We start from the raw sequence: 12432 nt of genomic DNA on the forward strand, positions 1-12432 counted from the left end.
AAGGAAACAAAAATAAAATTCTATTTAATCAGAAATTAGCCAAAACTCTGCAAATTTTATGAAAAATTTGAATAACATACTTACAGAGAATTAGAAAATTACTGGTCAAAAGTGCTCAACCAGTTTTCTTTTTATCACCACTGCATTGTATCATGCTGCAAATCTTGTTTTTTCCTACTATAACATTATTTCATGCTGGAAGTTTGGCTTCTCATTTCTATTCGGTGATTCATCAAGTAGAATGTTTACAGTCTTTTAATACTCCTAACTAATGAATGATAGCTTGTTCAAGAAAGGTGAATGGCTTTAGCACTCACAGTTTGCATTTAATTTTTGCTGTTAACTCAAACAGATTAGTTACAGTGACAGCATGCTTCTAGTGAGACCATGTATGTAACAGAGCAGGGGGACAACGAGAAAGGTTTCTTCCCTTAAAATTCCCCCAAATGCACCGTGTGTACATGATGAGGTTGAGTTCACTGCAGAACTGCGTGGCGTCAGTCTTTGAGGAGTGCTTTGGGTTGCTCTCAAGACCTGCTTGACTGTACAAATATGCAATGAACCTTAAAGGCCATGATCTGCAGTTTCCAAAGCTCCAGCACTACAGGTATGAGGTTGGGAAGAGAAGGGGGAATCACTGTTCTTTAGATATAAACATCAGTTATGTCAGCACGGGAAAGACCTAGACCTAGAGGAGTGAGTCCAGAGGAGACAATGGAGGCGTTCAGAGGGCTGGAGCACCTCTCCTATAAGGACAGGCTGGGAGAATTGGAGTTGTTTGGCATGGAGAAGAGAAGGCTCTGGGGAAACCTGCTAGCACCTTACATTACCTAAAGGGGCTACAAGAGAGTTGGAGGGGAACTTTCAGAAAGGGTATGTGTTATATGACAAGTGGGAATGGCTTAAAACTGAAAGAGAGTAGGTTTAGATTGGATATTAGGAAGAAATTCTTTATGGTGTGGGTGGTGGGTTTTTCAGGAAATTGGTTGCTCAGAAAACCTATTGTTGCCCAATCCCTGGAAGTGTTCAAGGCCAGGTTGGATGGGGCTTTGACCAACCTGGTCTAGTGGGTGACATCCTGTCTAGTGGGTGGTGAGGGAGTCGGAATTAGATGATCTTCAATGTTCCTTCCAACCCAAACCATCCTATGAATCTATGATCTTCACAGATCTCATGCTGGAGAGCACCAATGAAAGTAAAAACTATACCAAAAATTAGAATCAAAGGCTGAAAGAAACAGTCAGGTGAGGGGCGGAGTTCAACAGCCTCAATAGGTCTGAGTAGTACAACTCTCTGGAGGAAGGAAATAGGAGCTATTTTTAGAAGCAAGGCTCGTTAATGTGGCAAGGTAGGAGATTTTAGCCATGCTAAATAATTCAGATTCATCATAGATAATAATCCCTGAAAACCTATCCTACTGTAGCAATGGACTGTATTTCTTCATCATGATCTATGCACAGTACTGCTATCTGTGTGAGTGTGCATGAGGGTAAGTTTTCATTTCTACATCTGCATCTGAGGGCTGAGTTGTCCAAACATGATTTTTAGTCTTTTATCTGGTCTGCTTATCTCTATGCCAGGCATGTGGGTAGACATCTTTGTGGACCACCATCTTGGGACCAGGAAATTGTGTGTGCTTAACTGCTTCCATTAGCTGGCTGTAAATATTCCATATCATTTTGTGAAAGCTGTAATGAAGAATAACCAAGATTTTGGGGGAAATGGTTCCCCTGTGCTATGATGCTGAGTACAGCTTCCTCTTACATCTTTCATGAAGAGTGATTGCATTTACTGCTTTCCTATTTTTCTTTTTTTTTTGCCTTTTGTTTCAGGTCAGCACAATTTTAGTAGCTTTTTACATGCTATTTTACTAACTTTTACTTGTAATTAAGCATGCATATCCCAAGCCACATCTAGAACATACAAAGCTGGTTACCTACAGTGAACACAGGAAAATTATGAAGGTTCATTACAGTTAGAGCTGAATTTTAGTGCAACAAATCCTGATTATAGCACACTGGGTTTTTTAAAACAGTTGTGGGCATGAAGAATTAATATTTTTCTTTCTTTTCATAGGTGATTAGTTCTGTTTGAATGAAAACTTATACTAGATGATCTAAGCACAGTAACATATTTTTCTTCTGTCTTTCCCAGCCTGATGGATTTAGGATGTCTCTTTTGTGGGTGTGATTTCTGATTAATTTTTGAATCTTGGTCTTAATGTGAAGCAATCTCTGTGAAAGTGTAGTAAATCTGTTCATGTCATATAAGATTGCTGTTCCATTATTCTTCTGCAGCAACTTTTCCTCTTACTCTGATCACCTAAAGAAAACAACACTTCATGACTGTAAAAATGCATTAGACAGGGTTTATATAGAAGTGGCAAGTGGCATACTTAAATAGCCCAGCAGATTTTCAATTTCAGTGAGACAGAATAGTCTTTGTACACTTCTACATGGGTAGTCCTAGCATGGAAGATTTTTCAATTTTTCACATTCAGAGTGCTTTCTTTCTTTGAAGAAACCTTATTCTTAAAATATTAGTCCCTGTACTACCCTGAGCCTTACTTATTCAGAAACAAGTCGATACTCAAAAGCATTAACTTTCCCGTGCCACCAGTAAATCTGCGGGGAGCGGATTTCCAAGCACTCAGAACAACTGGGAACCAATGTGACCTGGAGGTATTGCCTCTCAAAGAAAGTTAAAGCAGAATATGAAGAATATATAGAAAGTACACTGCTTGTTCCATATAAAGAGCTTGTGTGGATGTTGCCATCTGACGCTGAGGAAGTTTTTGGGTGAATTTTTTTTATAGATATAAACCTCCACTTGTTATGATTGTCTATGGAGAATAGATGTGCACTAAGGAGAAACTAATTATTTTTTAAATGTTTGTGTAGGGTTTATATATCTGGGGTTTGAAAACAGAACATTTTTCAGGTCAGATATGTTCAGCGAAGCAAACAGAGGACATATTTGTCATATACTGGCCTGTAACTATTATGTGGATGAAGTTAAAGTGAAAATAGTCTAACAGAAGTCAATTATTAGTTTCTTCGTTTAGTTTTGTGGTAAATGTGGTTCTTAACATCTAAGTTTCTCTGTTGCCATTTTGTTAACAGCTATCAAATCCAACTGCTTACCGTCTGTTATTGTTTCAGTTGAGTAATTCCCTCTTAATTAGTTGGACTTTTTATGATCATCTTCCTTAACATTTTAGTTAATCAATTTCCAAATGCCTGGGAAAGTAGCAAGAAGGAGAAAGAAAAGAAGACATGCACTAACACAATTAATTTTGTTTAGCTTCAGTATCCTCTAAAAGTATCAAATGGAGAAAGTGTCCTTCAGTAGCCCATTCACCTTCAGAAAAGGGCTATCATATCTATATTCTGATATGGTGCTGATTCTAATCAGTGGATTCTATTATAGGCCTTTAAGCAAAAAAGAAAGTGCTGATGAAGGCCATAAAAATAAATGAGGCTTATTGCTTCTTGACATCTTTAGCACTTTCTGAGGTTTCCTGAGTGAGCAGGGGTAGCAGACAATAGCTGGGAGATTGTGTGTAAGATAATGAGAAAAATAAATGCATCCTCGGAAGCAGCCAGCAGGAACTATGGCTAACATTCATTACGCAGGGTCTAGGCTGTTCCCAGTATGATGTTATTAATTTGTGGAATGAGCTAAGAGGTGTGAAGAAAGCTGATATTTGCTCCTAACCTTCCTGACCAGCATTTTGAATATTAACAGAGAGGTCAAATGCATTATCTCCTTGAATTTGTCTCTCTCCCTTTTTTCGTCAATGAGAAGTGAAACAAAACATACCACTTAAAAGAAAGGGATGTGGGAAGCAACTGCTGCCCTCGCTTTGGTCAAAGAAAAAGAAAAATTGGGACTGAGTGGAAAACAGGTGATGGAGGTGAGGGTATGTTTTAGAGATTAATATGAGAAAGAAATATTCTTCAAATTCAAAAGGCAATCTGCTTTCCAGGACTGCTGTGGGTGTGAGAGTTTAATAGCATAATACACGAGAAAGAGAGTATAGTATTTAAATGTTCACACAGCTAATCCCAGTTTTTGCATTCACAGCCTCTCGGAGTAATCTGTACCATATCACTTCAGTGTGTGAGTAGGTTAGTATTTTTTTGTTCTTGGGATATAGATCAGATTTACAATTTAGTGGGATTTACACTTCATGTACTTTCATTGCACCAAAGGTCAGGCTGTGTATATGCTGCATATATGCATGACAGCTTCTACCTACTGTGGAATTTATGTAATTATTTAATTATTTGTACTAGTTAACTAAGCAGAAACAGATTCAGATTGTGATTACTTACATAACCAATAGCACAATCTTAATCACAAATTAGAGTATTTTGGAGGAAAATATGTGATTTGCAATTAAAGTGACACTGCCTAGGCATGTAGGTCGTTTGGTGTAACAACAGCATGAGCAATGTTGTTGAATTTAGAGGCTATTTAGTGAATAGGAATTATAAACCAAAGATATTTTAACTCCTTGCTATACAGATCTCACAGAGAAACATGCACACATTTAGTCCAAAATTTAAGTAACTTTGCTAGGTTCACTGGGAATTGAACTTTTTAAAGTTAAGCATACACGATTCCAAGACAGAAGATTTTTTCTTTTTCTTTTAATAGCCTTACAATCTGATTTTAGAAATTTCACAACCAGAATAAAGGGAAAATTAATTTGATTTGTCTTCTGTTACTTACTCACTTTGCTGTACCTGAATATATGAAACGGAGCCTTAGATGTAGCAAGGCAAAGTGATTCCTTTCCTTCTACATTTGTACCTCTTGATCTTGAGGGTCCAACAGGGAATGTACAGTATGTACAATAAACTGGGGCAAAATGTTAACATGTCAACTTTACAAAGCAATGGTCAGGAAAGCATAAGAGAAACACAGTCCCTTTGCTCACTCATCTAAGAGTGATTCTGCTCAACTGACATTAATTATTTTCTGAAACAGTGAAAGTGCAGTAGGAAGGTATTTTGTCTTTGGTCAAATATTTTGTGACTGTATTTTGGCAGATGTATTTGCTGAGCTGTGCAGAAGTGTGGATATGCTCTGAATCTGGAATACAAAGTGATTAGGAAGCAGTTAAAGTTAAGACCAAACAGAAAATTTGAGAAAGAAACCCAGTCCTCTCTTGAAACTTTTTGTCTATTTGTTTTCTTTTTTTCTTCAAAATGCATTCAGATACCAATACCTCCAGATTTGCAAATCAAGTTTTCAGAAGGCACAAAATGTCTTCTCCTGTATGGTTTTGCATTGGCTTAATCATGTCTTCAGCATCTTTCCAGGGTCTTTCTTGGCTTTTCTTTCACACTTTCACAAAGTTAAGACTGGAAGCCACTATTGAATCAATGGTTTTGTTTCTGGTATATCAAATATCTTCATACTGAGTCCCACCACTTGATGTATCTATTCCATTCAATGACTTTTCATGGCAAAGCTCTGAAAGTATTGAGTTTTTTCTTTAATTGCAACTTTTCCATAATATAATAACCTAAGAAAAAACAAAACCAGTGATCCACCAATTCAGTCATTTTGAGGGAGAAATGACTGACATTGCATAGAAAAAAAGAGGCAATGTAATTTGAACAATTCAAGGGGTTAGCTTATATCACACTAGACAGTTCTTATTGAAAATTAATTAATAAGCAGAACAAATTTACTGCTAAATACAGAAAATAATTTGGCATGGAAGCACATGTGAAACTTATTTAAGATCAAGGTGATATTACTTAGTGCAGAAACTATAAAAGTAGGGAGTTGGTAACAAGCTCGACTGAAGGGGAAGCATTAGCCTAGAAGGAGGATACTACTGAAATTTCTCAAAAATCAATTTTGGGAACAGTCACATTTAATGGTTTTATTTATGATCTTGGCATAGAAACAAAATTGGGAAGCGTCATTTGAAGGACAGAAAAGTATTGCTTTATCATAGCGAGGGAACTAAATGACCTTGAGAGAAGAACTAATAGGAACAAGATGAAATTCATACAGTGCAAGGGGATAGTATAAAATAAACTTGGAAGCCTAGTTTCAGACCTGTCCACTATCATCTAGGAATACATTAGTTAGAAAAAGTTAGAAGACAAGGGCCTTAGTCATAGGAGTTCATCAATGAAAGCCTATAAATTTTCAATATGATACAACTGTGAAAAAGTCAAACATGTTCCTAGGACATACAAGTAATTTTTAACACAGATTTTCCAAAACTCCTTGAACAAGACTATTAGGAGTTTTCATCTCAAGTAGAGAGTACAATTCCAATTATACATATTCAAGAAAAATGTATTAAGTTATATAAGGATTTTTTTTTTCATTATTGCAATGTTCAAACATTTGAACAGTGGCTGTGAAAGCCTGAGGGATCTTTATCCTTGAGATAGTCAAAGCCTGACTAGACAGAGATCTGAGCAACCTGATCTCTTTGACCCTGGTCAGGATTTGGATTAATATCCAAATATCCTCTCCAACCTTGAATTTTCTATTATTCTGTGATTCTAACTGTGGTTTCTTCAGAAAAAGATTTTTTTTTCTTTTGAAAGTCTAGGGTCACTAAATGTATCACAAAGCACAAACCTTTGCAGATAAAGTCTCATGAGTATATGAAGGGTATTGTATGCTTTCTGGCTCTAGAAACAGAGGACTTGTTTGTGCATGTTTCCATCAGTTCTTGTTCTGAAGTTTCTCTGATGGTTGAGGAATTCATAACATCAAAGATATCAGGAGGTCCTAGCAAGCAAAGTTCCCTGCAACAAAAACGTTTAGGATTTTGGACATTTTGATCAGGACGAAGATCCTTCCTGCAGATCAGACTGTTATTCTGACCAAAAGCATTTGCACAGGATGTATTCAGCAATTAAAGAAGTCATTGACACTCGACAAGTGAAACTGAGAATCAATATAAAGTTTGGATAAACAATGTGCATGAAATATGTAGTGAATAATTTCCTAAAATACAGTTTGGGTTCTTTTTAAATTTTTTAATACAAATGTCATATGATATTATTTGAAAGCTGCAGAGACACTCAAATAAAGGATTTTAAAATGGCCTATGTACTCAAACAGCTCTCTAACAGAGTGCTGCAGCAAAACCTCTCCATGAAAGATGCTGTTCATAATGCTCACAAGATATAAGATTTTTTTAAAACTTTAGTTCTTTATTGGTAGAATCAAATTAAGCATGACTTTATTTACTGTACTTAAGTCAGTTAAGTAAGTTCATATTTCTGTGGTTCAATTCTCTTCAGACAAGATAATTATATTGAATATTATCAATCCCTGGAGGTATATTCAGTTTACCAGTTTGCCAATTCAATGTTACCAATATCCTATTACAAATTAAGAACCTTATTTCAGAAATTTCCTTTAGCTAGTTCTCTTAGAGCTCTTGCTTGTAAGTCAACTGATTGAGTTGAAAAATTTTACGCTCTTTTCTCAGAATTGAAAAACTCCTTTTTACCCTTTAAATAGATCACTTTTCCTTCCTAGTTTGTTACAGATAATAAGCAAAAATATCTCTAGAACATTTCATCTTTGTATTGTTCACAGCAGATTTTTCAACAGCATCTTCTCTTGTACCTCATCTTCCTTTTAGATAAAAATGTCATCTTTTGACAGGTACTGGTAGAAAGAAGAACACATTAATTTAAAAAAAAAAAATACTTGAGAATGAATAAATGAAAATAAGACAGGATGAAAATGATGGTAACAGTAACTTGTTTTTCTTTGAAGTACCTAAAGTCTGTGGTCATCAAAGAATGGAAGTGTATTCAGTGTCACGAGAACAAAGTAATACATTAACAAAGTTGGAGAGACTTTGCGCATTCTGTATATTAAATTTTCCAATAATAGTTTCATAGTATGCAGTCCAGAAAAAGCCATTAGATTATCTTTGCCTCTTTTGATGTTATAAGGTATACATTTCACCAAGAATGTGATACAGAGAAGGGTAGTATTTATATTGCTGGTCTTTTTTTCTCTTTTTTTTTTTTTTTTTTGTTTTTAATTTTTTTTTTTTTAGATAAATAAATGTCCTAGTTTCAACCAGGACAGAGTTAATTTTCTTGCAGTTGTCATGAGGGTGCAGAGCATGGAGCCATGTGGGCATGTGTAAGTTGTTATTCTATATCACTCAGGTCAGTGACAGTGGGGGAAATAAGGGATTCTTACTTCAGCAAAGAAAGGGGGTGTGGCTTCAGGTGGAAGAAAAAGGGGGCATGTGGACCCTCCATGACCGTTTTGGTCCTTTTGCTTGGGGGAGCAAGTGGTGAACAGAGCAGTGGCATGGTGCCTGTCTGACCAGAGGGTTTGTCTGCCATTGTTTCTTATTATCTTGGGTTTGGGGGAAAAAATGCAGGTGCAGACTGTTTTGTCCACCATTTTCTTCTTCATCCCAGGAGCCATATATTGTGAGCTGTGGTAGCAGCAAATTGGTCAAACTCTGTGAGCATTTTGCATGTAATCACTCTCCTTTATACATATTATTAGTGTTGTTGGTCAAACTCTTTGTTTTCTTACCTCATTGATGTTTCCAGTAAATTAATCTCAACCTTTTGTCCCTCTCTCATCAGAGGGGATGGGGGGAGGGGAGTGGCTGTGTAGGGCTTAATTTCCAGTGGGTTTAAACCACGAGAATAAGAAAATAGTTCCGATGCATGAATGTTCTGTGCTAAGACTAAAGATGGTAGCTAAAACATTGAACTCCTAATCTACCCTAGTACTTAATTATTAGTGCTTTCTGGCACAGAAATGACTACCAGCCAGTCCAAGACAATGCCAAGACATTATTCAGGAAATAAGATGCATCAACAACCATTTCCAAAAGTAATCCAGGAAAAAAAAGACAAAAAAATCCCTGCTCTAAATATGTATTCATTCATCCTCCCAAGTCTTCCTTTGTGCTTTCAAATATCTCGAGGTCATTCTGGCATACCTCATGACATCATGAGATCATACGACAATTCAGGTTGGAATTACCTTTGAGTAGACTGATCCAGTCTCCTCCTGAGAGCCCACAATGCACAACCCCAGATTCACATTATGAAGAACTCAGCCATATGGGCTCCAGTGCAACTCTCAGATTATTTCATGCAGATTGTACAATCCTACAAAAAGGGCTCAGAGAAAATCCAGGCCAAATGTCATCTACTACGGATAAGGCTAGTCTATGAGACAGGTCTTATGGCTAAAAGAGTCCCCATCCTAAATAATCTAAGTGTAAAAATATCCTATATTTTTATATATACATATTGATAGCATAAGATAGTTCTTTTAAGATTTTTTCATCACTGATTTTGAGAAAAAGTTAGTTTTCTAAGCGAGAAGGTGAAACTTCCCATATTAGAACTGTATAACTCTTGCATGCAGTTTTTCTTGCTCATCCTTTTATGTGATTCCTTCTACATCATAATCAGATTTCCTGTCTCTTACTAGATATAATGTACCTCTGATTTGCAATATCTATCTCGGCATTTTGTACACGTAGAGCCAATTAATCCAGAAGAAATACTCAGAGAGGCCATGTCAATATATAGGCAGACCAGATAGGAACTAACTTTATTTCTATTTTTCTAACATACAACCATTATTTATTTTGAAAGCCAATTCTTTTTTAGAAATTGCACACAGCCTGAAAAATTCAGCTGGATCTTAATCCTGTCCTCAGAGAACAATCTGAGCAGCCAACCTGTACAATGAAGAGCACTTCATGAAATCATACCCAGGGGCTGTACATGGAAAACAGATATGACTGTGTCCATAACTTCAGTCTCATGAGGGAACAGAGTGAATCAAACAGATATGGATCCAGAAAATCTCCACATACACAGCTGACACTTACCATCACCTGCAGTGGTCCAGGCTGTGAAATGTAGGAAATTCTCTGTACCCATTTCAGTGTGCAGGCTGTAGTACAAATTGCTATTGATATATCTGCATGTTTACAGTAAGCTTCTTTTTCTGCTTTAAATAAGTAAGTAAATATATATGTATGGGGGAGTAGGCATTTCCACCTAAAATAATAAAAAGTGGCATACATTTAAAACTAGGAAATTTTTAGATTGACTGAATATTCTTTGGAGCTTTCTTTATCAAAACCTCCCAAGCACATCATACAAATGCAGTAAAATTCTAAATAAAGAGTATGTGTCTGTTTACTGCCTATATATATTCTACCATATTATATTTATACACAACATTGTGTATATCAGTGTACTGTCTATGACATTGCATATATCAGTGAATGCACATAGTAATAATTTTAAAGGTTTGTTTCAGGTGGTTGGAATTCAGAAGAAACACAGCATTGGTGTCATAATATAAATGCCTATTTCCCTAGAGGATTTTTATATTAAATTTTTACATAGTGTAGTTTAAGAATATATCTAGACATCTGATTGAGACCCACAGCTCTGAACTCTGAAAGGATTGTTTTAGCAAGGAGCAGGGAGCAGCCTGAAGCCCAAAGCCATACAAATATCAACAGCTAGCCCTAAGGAGCAGACAAGGTGCAGCCACACTAGTGTGGTGTGCATACACCAATGGACTCTGATGCATACTCTTGGGTATTGAAGCAATACCCAACACTTAGTATCCCACTGGCATGGCTGTGCTGCCACTGGTTCTGGAGCTGGGGTACACTTTGCAGTGTGTGTTTTAAAACTCCTAAATCACAAATATTTAGGGAGGACTACAGTCTAGAGAGAAGGGTGAAGTTATATGGCTTTATCCCAGGGGTAACATCAAATGATACTGCAACTTAGAAAGACAGATCACCCCAACATCAGCATTCTGCTTGTCAGAAACTGGAGAAGAATTATCATGTGAAAGTACAACCCTACCTTCCATACAGCCATCCATACTGGACAGCCCAGGGGAGATGGTGCCGTACACTATTTTCTTTCTCATTTCCCTGAAAACAGGAGGGTTTGAAGTTTGCCTTTTGCTGCAGTTAGAGTCATAATCAAAGAAGTACTGCCATGCAGAAGGGTTGGGGAAATCATTGTTAAGCCTGCATGACTGACAGATTTTTTATTTCTGACATGCATGAAATGGAATGTGTTTTGTGTGATTTTCTTCCAAGAGACTAGGAAAGGAGTTTTATTTATCAAACAGGAAGCTGATGTTCTGTGTATCAGGAAGCAACCAGGTGGAAACCGTTCTCAGAAGTTCTGCTTAGTTCCAATAAAACCTCATTATCTGAATTTACAGAATAAAAAAATGGTTGCTTGGCCCTTTTATAATTGTCCTTTTGTATACCCCTGCATTGATTTATCCCAGTTATAATCTCAAAGTGGTGGGTGCCAGGACATTTTCTATTACGTTCTCTTTTATTCTTTGAATTCATTGCTTGGATCTTATTACCATTTGATAGAAGACCTAGGGAAAAAAAAAAGAGATCATTATTTTCCCTTGTTATTTATTTAACATTTATAGCATTTAATTTGTATATCTTCCATGAACAATATTCTCTGGACGCCTGTTGCATTAATGATGTCCATTTCCCTTATAGGAAAACTTTGATGTGTTTTATATGATCCTAAAAAACACACAGTGTTGAACAGTAAATATGCTCCACAGGCAAAGACTTGTTAATGAGTCCCAATTAGCTAAAAATCAGACCACCCCCCCACAATTAATATTGAACACAGAAAAATCATTTGGTTCAATCTGGCAAGGATTAAAGGCTCTTATTCACTATAGGTCTTGCACATGGACATTTATGCTTTGTAATACTTTCATTGAGTCGGTACTCTGAACTAATTATGGACCTAATAAAACTTCTGTTAAAACTCATTGAAATGTTACTCGTGAACCAAATTACTAAAAAAATCAGTTAATACAGAATACGACAGATTCATAATAAATTACATAATTCAGTGCAATATAAAATTAACCAAAGGAAACTGATAAAAATAAAGCTCCCATTTTTCTTCTGATGTCTCAAAAAGGCCTTCTTCTCATTCACTTTTAACCAACTATGCACTGTCCAGTTAAACAGTTTGGTTCTGGCTTACAGCAGTAAACCACTATTCTACTCTCCCATTTCCAGGTCTGGAAGCTTGTTAACGTCATCTGAAAAGGCTGTTATTCCAACATATTCTCCCACCTTGACTCTGCTAGCGTTTCTTTTGTCTCCATCTTTGAAAGTCTAAGAAAACACTAAACATAAATGCTCTTTATTCGAGTTCTCTATAGCAATATAGGAGTTAATTCTTTTTTAAAAGTGTGGCAAGTTGTTTAAAGCAATCAGTGACTAAAGAATTAAAAGAAATTCCATGTATTTGAAAACAGAAAGAATCAAAGTCAAGCACAAGCTCTTCTGTGCCTCTGCTTTTGATTTCACAGCAAGGCTGACTGAGAGAGATTGTTGCATTTCACCTCAGCTTTTGT

Source organism: Lepidothrix coronata, unplaced genomic scaffold (genome assembly GCF_001604755.1).
Source record: "Lepidothrix coronata isolate B3197 unplaced genomic scaffold, Lepidothrix_coronata-1.0 Scaffold161, whole genome shotgun sequence".
NCBI lineage: Eukaryota > Metazoa > Chordata > Aves > Passeriformes > Pipridae > Lepidothrix > Lepidothrix coronata.